The sequence below is a fragment of the Pristiophorus japonicus genome, chromosome 14 (genome assembly GCF_044704955.1).
Source record: "Pristiophorus japonicus isolate sPriJap1 chromosome 14, sPriJap1.hap1, whole genome shotgun sequence".
Taxonomy (NCBI): domain Eukaryota; kingdom Metazoa; phylum Chordata; class Chondrichthyes; family Pristiophoridae; genus Pristiophorus; species Pristiophorus japonicus.
The window spans coordinates 23,109,045-23,127,057 of NC_091990.1; the positions used below are offsets into that span (position 1 = coordinate 23,109,045).

Consider the following 18,013-nt stretch of genomic DNA (forward strand, 5'->3'; position numbering starts at 1 on the left):
TTAACCTGTGGAGTTCCCTACCGCAGAGAGTTGTTGATGCCAGTTCATTGGATATATTCAAAAGGGAGTTAGATGTGGCCCTTACGGCTAAAGGGATCAAGGGGTATGGAGAGAAAGCAGGAAAGGGGTACTGAAGGAATGATCAGCCATGATCTTATTGAATGGTGGTGCGGGCTCAAAGGGCCGAAAGGCCTACTCCTGCATCTATTTTCTATGTTTCTATGTTTCTATAGTTTCTCCATCTCTACCCTAGCAAACCCTTTATCATTTTAAACACCTCGATTGGATCACCCCACAATCTTCTAAACTCAAGGGAATACAAGCCAAGTTTATGTGACCTGGTCCTCATAATTTAACCCCCTAGGCCCCACATGAAGTTCATCTAAGTATCATTTAAGAGCAATCAACCCCTAACTGGGCAACACACAGTGAAGGCACCTTGTGACCTCAAAGGGACACACCAATTTGCACCACAGCTACACTTTAGCAATAGGATAATATAGTGCGTTACATGGTATATATATTATCGCCAAGGAAGATGTATTAAAAGAAACTTTTCAGCTTTTAAAATCACCAACACAATTCTTTAAATTGAGTAACGTAGATGAGGAAAGACGGGAGGAGGCTCAAGTGGAGCATAAACATCGGCATGGACTGGTTGGGCCGAATGGCCTGTTTCTGTGCCGTATATCCTCTGTGATCCTATGTAATATGTGGTTGACATATGGTTCCCTGTGTTACCATGCAATGTGGGAAGACATCACTGAGGTGAGAGTTTGTGATCCAACACTTTAGAGTCTCATCAAATGCAAGATTGTTGGAAATTCTGTAGACACAGTATCCTGTAGGTGGAAGGACTGATTGTTCCCCGTCAGTTCTTTCAAGCTTTAAAAGCTCCAAACAGAATCGTTACTTTTTTAAAATATTCATTTTCGGGATGTGTGCGTCACTGGCAAAGCCGGCATTTAATGTCCATCCCTAGTTGCCCTGAGAAGGTGGTGGTGGACCTTCTTCTTGAATCGCTGGTAGCGGCTTGATACAACTGAGGGGATTGCCAACCACATTGGTGTGGGACTGATATATAAGCTGGGAATACAAGCCACACTCCTGCAACATATCCTGATTCAAACCTTCAAGCACTATCATATTGGTGAACCTGCACTGCACCCCCTCAAAGGCCAATATATCCTTCCTAAGGTGCGGGACTCAGAACTGAATGTGGCACTCCAGATAGGGTCTGACCAAGGTCTGTACAACTGAAACATAACTTCCTCCCCTTTGTATTCCAACCCTCTGTCCAATGTTCCATTAGCCTTTTTGATTACTCTTTGTATCTGTGCACTTTTAGTGATTTGTGTACCTGGACGCCCAAATCCTTTTGCTTCTCCACTGTCCCTAGTCTCTCACCATTTAGTAAATATTCTGATTAGTTATTCTTATATCTAAAGTGGATAATTTCCCACTTTCCCACATTAAACAAGACAGTTACATCCCGCCAGTGTACATTCCTTTTATCTCGATTCTCTGTCTCCTACCATCTCACTAATTACCAACCCATCTCACAGGATTGCCTCCAATTCCTTTTATGTTTGCTAATAATCTCTTGCGCGGAACCTTATCAAATGCCTTCTGGAAGTCCATATAGACAGCATCCCTTGACCCTCCATAGTCCACCATATTAGGGACCTTCTCAAAACATTTATATAGATTAGTCAAACATGAACTACCTTTCACAAATCCATGCTGACTCTCTTTGATCAGCTTATTCTTGTCCAAGTCATCATCATCATCATCATAGGCAGTCCCTCGGAATCGAGAAAGACTTGCTTCCACTCTAAAAATGAGTCCTTCGGTGGCTGAACAGTCCAATACGAGAGCCACAGTCCCTGTCACAGGTGGGACAGATAGTCGTTGAGGGTAAGGGAGGGTGGGACTGGTTTGCCGCACGCGCTTTCCGCTGCCTGCACTTGATTGCTGCATGCTCTCTCCGATGAGACTCCCAGATACACTTCAGCCACTTGTCCAAGAGCTCAGTCACTCTGTCCCTGATGATAGGCTCCAAAGCTGATGTCAAACCAATGGATCTGTAGTTTTCTGCCTTCTCCCTCCCTCTCTTGTCAGCTGTGGCTCAGTTGGTAGCACCCTCATTTCTGAGTTAGATGGTTGTGGGTTCAAATCCCACTCCAGGGACTTGAGCACAAAAATCTAGGCTGACACTCCAATGCAGTACTTAGGAAGTGCTGCACTGTTGGAGGTGCCATCTTTCAGATGAGATGTTAAACCGAGACCCCATCTACCCTTTCATGTGGATGTAAAAGATACCATGGCAATATTTTGAAGAAGAGCATGGGAGTTATCCCTGGTGTCTTAGGCAATATTTATACCTCAATCAACATCACTAAAACAGATTATCTGGTCATTATCACATTGCTGTTTGTGGGAGTTTGCTGTGCAAAATCGGCTGCCGCGTTTTCTACATCAAAAAGTACTTAATTGTAAAGCGATTTGGGACATGCGGTGGTTGTGAAAGGCGCTATATAAATGCAAAACCTTCCTTTCCTTTTTAATGGAGTGTTATTTGCAATTTTCCAACCCAAAGGCAGGACTCCTGATTTGAGAGAGCTTTGGAAATTATGACTAATGCATCTAAAAGTTCCTCACCTATATCTTTTAATAACCTGGGGTGGAAAGCATCGGGTCCTGTCGATTTGATTATCATTATTTTCTCCATCACCACTTTTTAAACTTATATTAAAAATTCTTATTATTAGATTCCCTTATACCACTGGTATTTTGTCCTCTTTCTCTACTGTGAGAACAGATACAAAATATATTCATTTAACGAGTATTCCATTTCCTTATTGTCCATTATAGTCTCACCCTGTATCTGTCTTGAATTAGTCCACATTTCCCTAAATCAATGTTCCCATGAATGTTTTTTGCCGTGCATGCCTGTTTTTTTGCATTATAATGCTGTTGAGCCGGCTGCACGGGACCTCCAGACCGCTGGGTGGCCACGTGCCCATGCAGCTTAAAGGGAACATTGCTCCTTACCATTCTTTTACTCTTAATATATTTATTATTACATACATTTCCTATTCAATTGAAAATATCAAAACTAAGGTTGACATATTTTTATTATGCAAGGGTATTGAGGCTTATGGAAGCAAGGCAGGTAGATGGAGTTAAGATACACATCAGTCATGATCTCACTGAATGTCAGAACAGGCTTGAGGGGCTATATGGCCTGCTCCTGTTCCTATAAAAACCTTTACTGTTAGCTTCGATAATTCTTGCAAGTTTTTTTTCATATTTACCTTTTGCATCTCTTACTTTCTTTATATCCCATTGTTTCCTTTTATCGTCTGTACTCATCCAAAACTCCGCTGCCCGTATCCTAATTCCCATTCACCCTTCACCTCTGTGATTGCTGATCTACATTGGTTCCCAGTTGAGTAATGCCTCTCTTTTAAAATTCTCATCCTTCTGTTCAAATCCCACCATGGACTCGCCCTCCCTCACTCCATCTCTGTAACCTCCTCCAGCCCTACAACCCTCCGAGATCTCTGCGCTCCTCCAAGTCTGTCCTCTTGTGCATCCCCAATTTTAATTGCTCCACCATTGGCAGACGTGCCTTCAGCTGCCTAGGCCCTAAGCACTGGAATTCCTTCCCTAAACCTCTCTGTCGCTCTACCTCTCTTGCTGTGTGCAAATTGGCTGCTGCATTTCCTACATTACAACAGTGACTACACTTCAAAAGTACTTTATTGGCTGTAAGTCAATTGGCGATTTGGGATGTTCTGAGGTTGTGAAAGGTGCTATATAAATACCAGTTCTTTTTTTCCTTTCTTGATTTTGTCTTGTCTCCTACTGTATTCAGCCTTAATGCTACCCTATACTATGGTGCTTGGTCCTCTAAAACAGCACCTTCACGGTTCAAACCTCTACTCCTTCCATAGTAATCACCAAGCCACTATATTTCAGGAATGAAAGCAAGTATTTTTTTGTAATAGGATTAACTTATTCTTGTGAATACTGTTTAATATATATTAAAATTTCCAACTACTATGTGAGCAGGGGCATTAATTGCAATGAACAGTACAGTGGATCATTCATAATCGCGTAATGAAAAATTGATATGGAATATCTGCTATCCAGCCCTGAGCAATTAGTAATTATGGTGACCTTGTCTGTTTTTCTTTTTCTGATTCTTTGTGTGAAAGTCTTATTATTGTCAATCTTAATGACTGGCATTTTTGACAAATTTAATTTATGCTGATTAATGACACAAGCTTCCCAATTTGCTTTGAGCAATGCAGGCTGTGTATGTATATGTGTGTATATTTATTTATATATATGCGCGTGTGTGTGTTTATGAACAAGCCATCATCTGTGATGTGGAGAGCTTTGGGGTGTCATGAATATTAATTTGTGGAATAGTTGGAAAGCTATTAACATTCAAACAGTCACCGCCCACACTTGCAGTGAGGTGAAGTTCTGTGGCCTCTGAGATAACATCAGAACGTTACAAGTTACACTGATGTGGGTGTAATTTGGGAATTCAGGTGCTTAACTTGTTTAAAAACTGATGGTTTTACAAATTTGAAATCGCCCCTCTCTCCATTCCTGCAGTGTTTCCTCCGCTGGCTCACACGTCCAAGTTGCCAGCTACCCTCTGGTGTCTTGCCCAAGTATTTCTTCTTAACAGTGAGTGTCAGCGGGATATTTGACTGTGTAAGGCATCACAGCCAACCCCGAACTTGTCCTCACCTGACATTTACACGTGGATTTCGCGTTTCCGCTCTTACTGCCGGTTATATCAGCGCAACGTGGACAAAATCGTCCGAACCAGCGCAAAAGATCGAGGAATTTTAAACAGAAGTGAGTTGCATCCAAAACCACTTACGTTCGTGATTTCCGTGACCTTTTACACTGGTTTAAGATTCAATTTGCTGGGTCAGGCCTTGCCCACAAAAGTGGCCTCGACCCTAGAACGACATTGCGAGATTCCCCCCATTGCGCTAGTTCGAGAAAGCTCTTCAAAGCGCGCTCATTTTCTTAGCCATCCAGACACTAGTCGGCATGTTTTAAAAGATTTTTCACGTCAAAAATATTGAATTTACTAAGAAACGGACTAGTGTACACCAATGTAACTAGTAAATGGTTCAGTAAAGTTTCTTTTTAAGTCAGTTTCAGTGATTTAAAATCAGGTTACTTACAGTTGGAGGACGGGACACACTTATTAAAAATGCTTATTTTTTTGTGATAAACCCATTTTCAGCTGTATCAATAAAACCGCACCAGGTCACCACTCTTAAATATATAACGGAATACTTAGAATGGAAAGAAAGAAATGAAACGATTGTGTTCAATTATGCTGCACTGGTTTATGGAAGATTTTACGTTTGTGATTCTGCACATGATTTTATGGGAAACTTGTACTGTAAACCTAACCAGCGTAATTGTGGGCACATTTTGGGCGCGATTTCCCGATCACATCCAAAGCGAAAACTCTACCCCCAATTCTTTATTACACTCGCGCACTTTTGTCATCAGCTGCCATAGTCTGACTGTGTAACATTATTTTCTGATGACTAACCAGGAGAAGCACAAAGGCCAAGGTGTAGGACAGCACCAAGATAAGGTGAGGTTAATAAGAGATAATGGTTGGGTGATGTCAAACTTGGGTTTTAAAAACTTGGAGATTGCGGGAGGAAGAGAAGACAGAGAGCGGTTAAGGCACTCTCGAGTTTGAGCTTCTAAGAAAGATTAAGTTAGAGTAGGAGATCGCGAATGTAGCTGATTTTGGAAGATGTGAATAATTGAGATAGAGACCCTTAACTTATGCTGATATGGTCTGCTGGTTTCCGCCAGATGTATCTGTTTATGAGTCTTAAGCCCTTGGTTAAGGTTGTGACAGAAATTTGTTGTACTTGTTCTGCAGGTATGAAGCAGGCATTAAGTATTGGCACTCAGTATCGATCGGCCATTTACACATACACCCAGGACCAGATGGACGCTGCACTACAACCCTAAGAGATCGACCAACAGGTAAGGCACTTGGAAGGAGAATTCTGTTTTCAGTATGGTCATAGTAGGTCAATGGCACTTTCACTTACTTTGAATCTAGAGGCAACCGATTAGAGTCTGGAGTGCCACTCACATCAAATATACAAATAAGCTGCAAGACTCCTGGCGGGTTGGGCACTTCACATGTTGAAGTAGTCAAGGTTTGGGGAAAGGAAGAAGCAACATGGTCCATTTCAAGCAGTTTTAGGTAATTGTGAAGATACATTGATAGTGGCCCTGAAGGATCTGGTAGGAACTATTTATCCACACACCACCCAATCTAGACACCCTCCTGTTATACATCTGGGCAATCATCCATCAACACACCCACGAATCAACCCTACAACCACTTACCTATCCAGTAACCCACCTACTCACTCATTCAGTTACCAATACAGCCACGCACCCAACCCCAAAAATAACAACCTGCATTTACATAGCGCCTTTAGCATAGTAAAATGTCCCAAGGCCTTCCACAGGAACAGGTGAGAGGAGGGTCGTGTGGAACATAAACACCGGCATAGACCAGTTGGGCTGAATGGCCTATTTCTGTGCAGTAAACTTGATGTAATTCCATGTTATTATATAAAATTTGGCACCAAGCCACATAAACAGATATTAGGACAGGTGACCAAAAAAGGAGCGGCTTAAAGGGGTAGCGAGGCGGAGAGGTTTAGGGAGGGAGTTCCAGAGCTTAGGACCTAGGCAGCTGAAGTCACAGCCACCAGTCGTGGAGTGAAGAAAATCAGGGATGCGCAAGAGGCCAGAATTGGAGGAGTGCAGAGATCTCGGAGGGTTGTAAGGCTGGAGGAGGTTACAGAGATAGGGCGGGGCGAGGCCATGGAGAGATTTGAACACAAGGATGGGAATTTTAAAATCGAGGTGTTGTCGGACCAAAAGTAAATCAGCATCTTCCTCAGCCAGTTACACTTAAACATGCCCTTCCCTTCGGGCAGCTGTCCCTATAGCCAGTCTGAACCCCCTCACTGCCCCTTTGTCCTAGTGACATTTGGCTGAGGACAGAGGTCAGGGAACACGCCATTACCTTGCGACTCTGATCAGTGATGTGTCCCCCAGCCCAGCAGTACTGGCTGGGTTTGCCAGCTGCATGCATTCACACAGTGTTTCTAATAGTGTCATCATCCATGGGGACACTCCTTCTAGCTCTCCCTTCATCTCTTTCTTCATCTTTCTTCATACCTCTTTTATCTTTTTATCTTTCTTTATTCCCATATCTCTCTTTCTCTCTCTATCTTATTCCCACTTTCTATCTCTCTCTTTTTATTGTATCTGTTTTTATCATCATATCCCTCTCCCTAAATCTTATTTTGTTCCCCATTGTATCCTCCTACCTCTCCCTCTGTTTCTATCCTCTCACTTTCTTTCTCTCCTTCTCTCTGTTTCTACCTGTACTTCTCTTACTCTCTATCTGTCCTTATCTGTCTTTGCCTCTTGTTCTCTATCTCCTTGTCTGACTCTGCCTTTATTGCTCTCTCTCTCTCCATCGTTCTCTATCGCTCAGTGTTTCACTCTTGTTTTGTTTATCATTCCATATCTCTGTTTCTTGTTTTCTATCTGTATCTCTATCTCACTCTCTTGACCTCTATCCCCCCTTATCTCTGTCTATTCCTCTTCTCTAATTCTGCATGTCCCTGCCTCTGTCCCTTGTTCCCTATCTTGCCGCGCCTCTGACTCTGCCTCTCTTGCCCTCTATCTGTCTGTCTCACAGGCTGTGCTTCTGCATCAGAGTGAATTACAAAGTGGTTCTGTGGATGGTCTGTCAAAGTTGGTTAAGGTGATGTGGCTGCAGTGATACCTGACCCAGCTTGCCTTGGCTTGTTTGTGACTGCCATCTGTTGTAGAACAGATTTAGTCCATGTTCCCTGTTGTGAGAGACTGTTTAACACTGGAATGCTCAGTCAATGCTGTCGGCCTATCTTTCACCATGCCGTGCTAGGCCCCAACACCTTTGCCTTACTGATTAAATGTGGAATAGAAGTTGGTCACCACTGTATTTTAAGCCAAGTGCTCTGCAGCTTTTCAAGCTATCTGGTGCTGAAATGTAATGAACTAGAATGGTCTTTGAAGACAACAACAACAACTTGCATTAATACAGCGCCTTTAATGCAGTAAAATGTCTCAAGGCGCTTCACATGTGAATTAGCAGAAAAAAAAATTGACACCGAGCCAAAGAAGGAAATGTTAGGACAGGTCAAAGAGATAGGTTTTAAGGAGGTTCTTAAAAGGAAGAGAGAGAGGCAGAGAGGTTCAGGGAAGGATGGAGGAGATGGAGCAAAAACGTCAATGGTGGAGACTTCCATTGGCTCTGAACTAAAGTAATATTCAGCTAGCTGCCCCTCTTCAAGTCGCTCGTGTTGTGGCCACATTCCATCCTCCCCCTCCCCCTTGCTCTATTGTAGCCTACCCTTTGATGTTGATGATATGAACTCTGATCCAGTGTCTCAGTGCTTGCAAAGCAAGGTGCACCTCACAGCGGTCAACAACCCTTGTTTAGTGATGGCCCGTCGAAAGCGGTGTGCCTGAGATCGGGAACTCAATGGACCATGGGGGCGAGTGAATCCTTGTTCGACCCTTGCCCCTCCGTCCAATGCTAACTACACGTCATTGCCGTTCACATGTAATAATCTTTATAATGCAACATGTGCATTATGGGGCTGATGGTCTGAATGCTGCCTCAGGGATTGTTGAATTTTATTGTGTGGCGGTTTGGAGTCCGTGCTTGTGAGCTGGTGTAAGATCGTTCAACTTCAAGCTCTCTCGCTTCCTGTCCTGAAGATACTGAGTCTCGCTGGAGTATGATTCCATGGCTGCCAGCATCACTCCCTGGCATCTCTGGTCATTCTTCAGCCTAAACCAGTGAGTGTCGGCAGAATAAGAACATAAGAACATACGAATTTGGAGCAGGAGTAGGCCATATGCCCCCTCGAGCCTGCTCCGCCATTTTATAAGATCATGGCTGATCATCGACCTCACCTCCTCTTTTCTGCCCGATCTCCATATCCCTTTATTCCCCTAGATTTCAAAAATCTATCTATCTCAGCCTTGAATATATTCAGAGATAGCATCCACAGCGCTCTGGGGCAGAGAATTCCAAAGATTCACAAGCCTGTGAGTAAAGAAATTCCTCCTCATTTCGGTCTTAAATGGCCTACCCCTTATCCTGAAACTGCGACCCCTAGTTCTAGACACTCCAGCCAGGGGAAACAACCTCTCAGCATCTACCCTGTCAATCCCCTTCAGTATCTTGTATGTTTCAATGGGATCACTCTCATTCTTCTAACCTCCAGAGAGTATAGGCCCATTCTACACAATCTCTCATCATGAGGCATATTTGACTGTGAGCGGCATCAGAGCGGAGTCAGATCCCATCTTTAGTCAAAGTTTAGAACTGTATTTGTTTGAGAAAGTTCAATGACGAGGAGGTCTCAGTGGTGCAGCGAGTTAATGAAAAGAAAGAAAGACTTGCATTTATATATGACCTCAGAATATTCCAAAGCGTTTTGCAGCCTGGGCTGTCACAACATGGGCACAGTAGTGCAGTGGTCATGTTACTGGATTGGTAATCTAGACACCTGGACTAATAACGCATAGAATTTGAGTTCAAATCCCACAATCTGAATAAAAGCAATGACAATATTAAGAATGTAGCAATATTACCAATCCATTTAGCCTATCCATGAGCGAGTGAGAGTAGAAAATGGTGCAGTAAGGAATGAACTTACATTTCTATAGTGCCTGTCACAACCTCAGGACTTCCCAAAATCAGCACTGGGATAATGATTGTGCAGTTTTGTTTTTAGTGATTTTGCTTGAGGGATAAATACTAGTCAGGACACTGGGGGGAGCTCCCCTGCTCTTCTTTGAAATAAATATTTGTGGGAGCTTGCTGTGTGCAAATTGGCTGGCGCTTTTCCTACATTACAACCGTGACTACAATTCAAAAGTACTTCATTGGCTGTAAAGCACTTTGGGCGTTCTGAGGTTGTGAAAGCTGCTATATAAATGCAAGAACTACATTTCTATCACCAAAAAAATCCTTCAGTTGTGAAACAGTTAATGCAACCATTGTTTCACGGTGCCTGCTTTCATGGTGAATAAAAGGGTTTGATTTATGCGGAGAATTTTACAGGACCACTGGGACATTAATCTATAATACATTATGATGAAATCAGTCCCAGCTCCTGAATCTAGTCTTGGCTCTGCTTTTAGGTCCTTGTTGGGTTGCAGCTAATTAACTGGGCCACCTTATCAGCTCCGACACACACCGTACACAGAGAATGGGAATTAACACCCATCTCTGATAAGCCATTGTTTGAGCCCAAAGGAAAGCCAGCTCTCTATTCAGCTCTTCCAAAATGCTGAGGGCTGCAGCTCTCTGATCCGAGAGAACAGTCATTTCTATAAAGTGGCAACCGACAGTTTGGGTGTCATTACTTTTGTGAGAAATAAATTGCCTGAGCTTTGTGGTTACTTTCTTGTTCCATCATAATCAGCCAGTCCCGTGACTTTTCTTCCTCCTTAATTCAGCATAATTTTCTTAAATGCAGCCGTGCACCAATTCTCCCCAAAGTCCCTTGCATTCATGTACAATTTCAAAGAAAGAACTTGCATTTATAAAGCACCTTTCAAGATATCTCAAAGCGTTTCAGAGTCTATGAATTACTTAAAAAAAAATAGGATGTAATGTAGGAAACTTGGCAGTCAATCTAAGCACAGCAAGGTCCCACAAACAGCAATGTGATAGTAACCAGATAATCTGCTTTAGTGATGTTGGGTTGAGGAATAAATATTGGCCCAGATGATGGGGGAGAACTCCCCTGTTCTTCGAGATAGTGCCATGGGATCTTTTAGGTACACTTGAGAGGGCAGACGGGGCCTCGGTTTAACATCTCATCCAAAAGGCGGCACCTCCGACACTGCAGCGTCTTTTCTAACTTGGAGGTGAGAGGGCTGGCTACCCACTGAGCCATGGCTGGCACCAGGGAAACAGGCACATTTTGTTTTTTCCAGTTTCTTTGCCTCCTGCTCTGAAGGTGCTGACTGCTTGCTGGGGTGCCTGGCACCTCACCCAAGCAGCCAGTCTGTATGTGTGAGCCCAGGACATTTCAAGGTAAATGGTCACAGAAAAGATCAATACTGCTTTCATTCGATGGCTACACACACGTGTTCACACACACAGAAATACAAACACGTACACACACATGCTCACATACACACACACATACTCACAAACACACACATGCTCACATACACAGACATGCGCACACATACACACACATGCTCACATACACACCCATGCTCACATACACAGACATGCGCACACATTCACACACATGCTCACAACAAACACACATGCTCACATACACACGTGTATGCACATACATGCACATATGCTGAAGTGCACATATGTACAGACAAACACATGGACTCACGCACACAGATATATCCACACATGAACATACGAACAAACACACACACACACATGCACACACACACATACACATATGACCACACCCACACATACGCACACATGTGCACATACACGCTCTCGCATTTACACACTGTTCTGTTGGGGGAGCTGAGCAAACGGGTTATTCAAAACAAGCGAAAAGCGAGAAGAACAATTTCTAAAATAAGCAAACGGAGAAGCCATCTGTTTTAGAATCATAGAAATTTACAGCACAGAAGGAGGCCATTTCGGCCCATCTTGTCTGTCCCGACTAACAAGAGGCTATCCAGCTTAATCCCACTTTCCAGCTCTAGGTCCGTAGCCTTGCAGGTTACAGCAAGTGCACATCCAAGTGAGGGTTTCTGCCTCTACCACCCTTTCAGGCAGTGAGGTCCAGACCCCCACAACCCTCTGGGTGAAGAAATTTCCTCTCAAATCCCCTCTAATCCTTCTACCAATTACTTTAAATTTATGCCCCCTGATTGTTGACCCCTATGTTAAGGGAAATAGGCCCTTTCTATCCATTATATCCAGGCCCCTCATAATTTTACACACCTCAATGAGGTCTCTCCTCGGCCTCCTCTGTTCCAAGGAAAACAAACAGGGTCTATCCGATCTGTCCTCATAGCTAAGATTTTCCGCTCCAGCCGCAGTCTCAGCCTTCAGAAGAAAAGGTAGAAAAAAAGATTGAGGAAACAAATGAACGAATAAATTTCAATACCCTTTGAGATTGAGCGATTTGAATATTTATTTAATCTGAGCACTGACGATAGCGAAGGACTGGAGGTGTTACTGACTCCATCGGTGCAACATGGTGGCATGTGGTCTAACTGCTCAGGCAATTTTGGAGTCGACAATTTATGTCCTACACACCATGGCTGCCCAACCTTCAGTCCCACAGCTACATGCAGCCCCCAAGCCTTGGTAACTGGTCTTCAAAGCCAGGTAACTCTACGACTTGTACTTCAGTTTCTTATCTCGGAGATAAAAGCAAATTCCCGAGATTGTGGATTTACACTTTTTCTGTAGCTCCTAAAAACCTACAAAGAAAAAACACCCTCTGCTTTACTATTCCTTTTTTGAAAGCAGAGGGGTGCAATTTGTTTCAGAAGTAGGTATCGTTAACTCCAATAAATACCATTTTAATAAAAAGGGAACAGGTAATAGTTTGGAAATTAGCCAGAGTTCCTGTTCTTGATCACCGCCCATTGCCCAGAGCTGGATGAGGGCAGGGTCATGCCCAGCTAGGATGGCCCCAACAAATCCGTGTTACCATTTCTTGCTTGGATGCTAACAAATAGTCTCCGCAGGTGTTCCTGGAGACGGTCACTCTCTGTGGGAGTTTTCAAATCCACGGGTGTCAAAGGCCCTCCGGTACAAAATTACATAGAATGTAGAGTACCGAGCCAGGCCATTCGGCCCAACTGGTCTGTGTTGGCGTTTAAACTCCACAGGAGCCTTCTCCTATCCCTCGTCATCTCACCCTATCAGCATATCCTTCTATCCCTTTCTCCCTCACATGCTTATCTAGCTTCCCTTGAAATGCATCTATGCTGGTCACCGCAACTGCTCCCTGTGGTAGCATGTTCCACATTCTCATCACTCTCTGGGTAAAGAAGTTTCTCCTGAATTTCCTATTGGATTCAGTAGCGACAATCTTATATTTATGGCTCCCAGTTCAGGTCTCGCCCACAAGTGGAAACGTCTTCTCTACGTCTACCCTATCAAACCCTTTCATAATCTTAAAGACCTCTATCAGGTCACCCCCTCAGTCTTCTCTTTTCTAGAGAGAAGAGCCCCAGCCGGTTCCGCCTTTTCTAATAGCTATAACCGATATTCCCTCGGAGGTCCCACACAGCCAGCTCACCCTGGGACCAACATCGCGCATGTGTGGAATTTTGACTGGGCCACGCAGCCCGTTAGCGCGAAAAATTAGAGAGAACATTGGTTAGAACCTCTCAGTGTCTCTGCATCTTTTTTGTAATATGGAGACTAGAACTGTGCACAGTACAGGTATTCCGAGTGTGGTCTAACCAAGGTTCTGTACAAGTTCAACATAACTTCTGTGCTTTTCAATTCGATTCCCCTAGAAATGAGCCCTAGTGCTTGTGTTTTTTTTGAATGAGTAATCTTTGCCAGTGAGCCTAGTCCAGGTGTTAGCGTATTTTTACCATTTGGCTCGTGGGGGCCTGGTTGTTTAGCAGAATGAGCAGTGACCATGAAAGTGAAGCAGATTGTCACTATTCTCCAGTAAAGCTAAATTTGATTGGAACATAAATTTCACAAATGATTTGTTTTATGAGGATCACGTTAAACTGATGCCCCTGCCTGCTCCGCTGGTACATATTCGAAGAAGAGCCGGTGGAGGCTAGAGAAACGGAAGCTGCTTTTATTGTAGCAATGGTGGGTCAGGGGATCGCTGATGGAGATGCTCAAAATTATGAAAGGGTTTGATAAGGTAGAAAGGAAGAACTTACATTTCTGTAGCGTCTTTCACAACCTCAGAACATCTCAAAACTTCTTACAGCCAATGAAGTACTTTTGCAGTGTAGTCGCTGTCGTAACGTGGGAAAGGCGGCAGCCAATTTGCGCACAGCAAGCTCCCACAAACAGCAATGGGATAAGTGATCGGATCATCTATTTTAGCGATGTTGCTTTGTTAGTGATGATAACCCAACAGGTCAGAGGCTGGGTATTCTGCAGCGAGTGACTCACCTCCTGACTCCCCAAATCCTCTCCACCACTTACAAGGCACAAGTCAGGAGTGTGATGGAATACTCATCACTTGTCTGGATGAGTGTAGCTCCAACAACACTCGAGAAGCTCAACACCATCCAGGACAAAGCAGCCCGTTCGATCAGCAGCCCATCCACCACCTTAAACACCCACTCCCTCTGCCCCAGGCTTCTTTGGCAGCCCCTCCTAAACCCACAACCTCCACCACCCAAAAGGTCAAGGTCAGAAGGTGCAAGGGAACACCATCACTTCCAAGTTCTCCAAGTCACACACCATCCTGACCTGGACACATATTGGCCATTCCTTCATCATCCTGGAACTCCCTGGCTAACACCACTCTGGGAGTACCTTCAACACACAGCCTGCATTGGCTCAAGAAGGCGGCTGACCTTCTCAAGGTCAACTAGGGACGGGCAATAAATGCGATACCCACATGCTGAGAATTTAAAAAATTAAATCTACACTTTATGTTCCCCGTGGCTTTAATGTCCTTTTACGCAAAGGGTGGTCAAAGTGTGGAATTCTCTTCCCTCAAAAAACAGTAGATACTCGCTCAATTAATGATTTAAAATCTGATATCAATATATTTTCACTAGCCAAGGGTATGAAAGGATATGGAGCCAAGGCAGGTTGATTGGGTACATGATGCAGGTATGCCATGATCGCACTGAATGGTGGAAGAGGCTCGAGGGGCTGAGTGGCCTTCTCCTGTTCCTATGTTCCTATAATGGGATGGCCAAAATTGTGGCCTAACCAGGATCTTGTACAAGTTTATCATTACTTCTTTGCTTTTTAATCTTGGACCCTCTGTTCCCATTTATAAAACCCAGAACGCTTTTGGCCTTTTGCAACGCACCTGTGCTCACACTTTCAGAAAATTCTGGGGGCGCAATTGTGCAGCGCCCCTGTGACAGCAGCGAGGCTGGACTTCCTGCTCCTGGCGCCGAAGTCCCGCCCCGCCAGTGGAATTGGCTCTACCGCCCCCGAGAGGAAGTGGAGCGCAATGTCGCGTGTTCCACTTCCTCTCGGGGGCAGGACTGGGCGCTAACGGCGGGGGTTTTCCAGCACTTTGCGGAGAGGCGCGTAGCGCTAGCGGGAGCACAGCGCCCTCCTCTTCCGTTAAAGGGGAGGGCAGGCCGTGGACTCTGCACCGGGGAACGGGGCGTCGTGGCAGCAGCCCAGCACAGAAGCGGCGAACCGGGCTCCAACATCGCGGCACGGACCCCCGCGATTTGAAGAGGGCGAGGCTGCGACGGGCAAGCCGGCCATTTAAAAGAAATGTCAGCGCTGCACCGCCCCTTTAATTTTTGTCCACGGCAGCCTCACGGAGTGCTAACAAATTTTTGCTCAGGGGTGAAAACAGGTCGCTGCGCATCGTGAAGATGTTGTCATTGTCGGCGCAGCGGCCCGGATTGCTACCGGTTAGCGCCGCCGATAACTCCCGTGGAATTTTGCAGGAGTCGGTAGCGTCACCTCCCTAGGTGAAAAGCCATTCGTGCCCTGTTAGCGCCCCCCGGAGGTGTTCACGGGAGGAGCAAACGACCCGGATTTCTTCCCCCCCCCTCTTCTGTGTTTTAACTCCTTAGGTCTCTCTGCTCTTCCACGTCCTTCCGTGTTTTCTCATTGATTTTATGCTCCAGGGCCTGTATTTCCTGCCACAGACCAGAGACTTCAGTCGGTTCGAGCTACCCGATTTATAGCTGCTGCAAAGCTGCAACGTGAACAATTAAACGCTTTCTCCAGATTGACACCTTAATAAGATTCTCCATTTAGAAAAACGTATCAGCTTCTGTTGGCTTTCAATACCAGGTCCATGTAGGGCCCGTATGTCCTGAATTGGAGCCAGCTGTGGTGTGGACACATTGAGAGGGGAGGATTCCGGCTGGTCGCTGCCCGAATGATGAATTTGTGTCTTTTGTTGGTACTGTGAACCCTGCTGTTCACTCAGAATGTTCAGTGTAAATCACACTCCTGTCTCCCAACAAGCACTCATAAAAAAAATATTATTTTGGGACTTAAATTCCAAATTCCGTACAATCGCATTCATCTGTAGACCTGTAATTTAAGGCCGTAATGTACATAGTAATAGCAAGTACTGTAATATACTGCAATAAAAGTGGTCCTGTTATTCAGTACTGCATCACACAAGGCAATGCCAAGTGCTGTAATATAAGACTGCAATAAGCAAGGACATACCAAGTGCTGTAATATAATACTACAATATACATGGCAATGCCAAGCACTGCAATATAATACTACAATATACAAGGACATACCACGTGCTGTAATATAATACTGCAATATACATGGCAATGCCAAGCACTGTAATATAAGACTGCAATAGGCAAGGACATACCAAGTGCTGTAATATAATACTGCAATATACATGGCATTGCCAAGCACTGTAATATAATACTGCAATATGCAAGGACATGGCAAGTGCTGTAATATAATATTGCAATATACAAGGCAGTGCCACATGCTGTAATATAATATTGTACTATGGACCTTGGCCTTCATCTAGATTTCTCAACAATTAAAGAATCAAATGAAGAAGTAATGAGGGTAGCAGTTAACTTGGGTAAAAAACAGCAACAACTTGCATTTATATAGCGCCTTTAACATCGTAAAACATCCCAAGGCGGTTCACAGGAGCGTTATCAAACAAAAGTTGAAATCAAATGACGTAAATAGATATAAGGACAGGTGACCAAAAGCTTAGTCAAAGAGGGAGGTTTTATGGAGTGTCTGAAAGGAGGAGTGGCAGAGAGGTTTGGGGAGAATTCCAGCCTGCTCGGGCGTTGAGTTTTCTTCTAATGCTCTCCTAAAGTTCTCAGAGCTTTTGTCACCATATTAAAGGCATTCTCCTTCCCCGTCCCTTTAAATTTTATGTACAGGCAACTTTCCATCCCCTTCTGACGTATTCCCTACATCTGTCTGAATCTGCACTTAAAGCTGTGCTAAGCGATGACCTCAGAGTGATACAGAAAATTACATAAAATGTACATCATGAAAGCAGGCCATTCAGCCCAACTAGTCCATGCTGGTGTTTATGCTCCACATGAGCCTCCTCCTACCCCTCTCCATCTAACCCCATCAGCATAACCTTCTATTCCTTGCTGCCTCATGTGTTTATCGAGCTTCCACTTAAATGCATCGATGCTATTCGCTTCAACCGCTCCATGTGGTAGTGAGTTCCACATTCTCACCACTTTCTGGGTAAAGAAGTTTCTCATGACTTCCCTATTGGATTCATTTGTGACTGTCTTATATTGATGGCCTCTATTTTTGGACTACCCCACAAGTGGAAAAATCTTCTGTACATCTACCCGATCAGTACCCTTCATAATCTTAAGGACCCCTATTAGGTCACCCCTCAGACTTCTCTTTTCTAGAGAAAAGATTCCCAGCCTGTTCAATCTTTCCTAATGGTTATGACCTCGCAGTTCTGGTACTATAAGCAACATACTTAAAATGGTAGCCCATCAAAATGTGCCACTGGACATTCAGGACGCAACTGTGCCAGTAGAGGCACATTTGTTTCCCCTGCTTCCCCTGGCTGGAGAGTCTGGAACTAGAGGTCATAGACTTAGGCTATGTGGTCATTTAGGATTTCTTCACTTATAGAGGTGTGAACCTTTGGAATTCTCTACCCCAGAGGGCTGTGGATGCTCAGTCGCTGAGTGTTCGACTGAGATCGATGGATTTTTGGATACTAAGGGCATCAAGGGATATGGG

At 44.3% G+C, this 18,013-nt stretch overlaps 1 long non-coding RNA gene across 1 annotated transcript in view; it reads left to right on the plus strand.

Annotated features, from left to right (window-relative positions):
- Positions 1-18,013, plus strand: part of LOC139279318 (uncharacterized) — a 65,919-nt gene that overhangs the window by 22,209 nt on the left and 25,697 nt on the right. The window contains exon 2 of the long non-coding RNA XR_011596442.1: positions 5,945-6,051. This is a non-coding gene — a long non-coding RNA (uncharacterized lncRNA). The remainder of the gene's footprint in view (positions 1-5,944; positions 6,052-18,013) is intronic.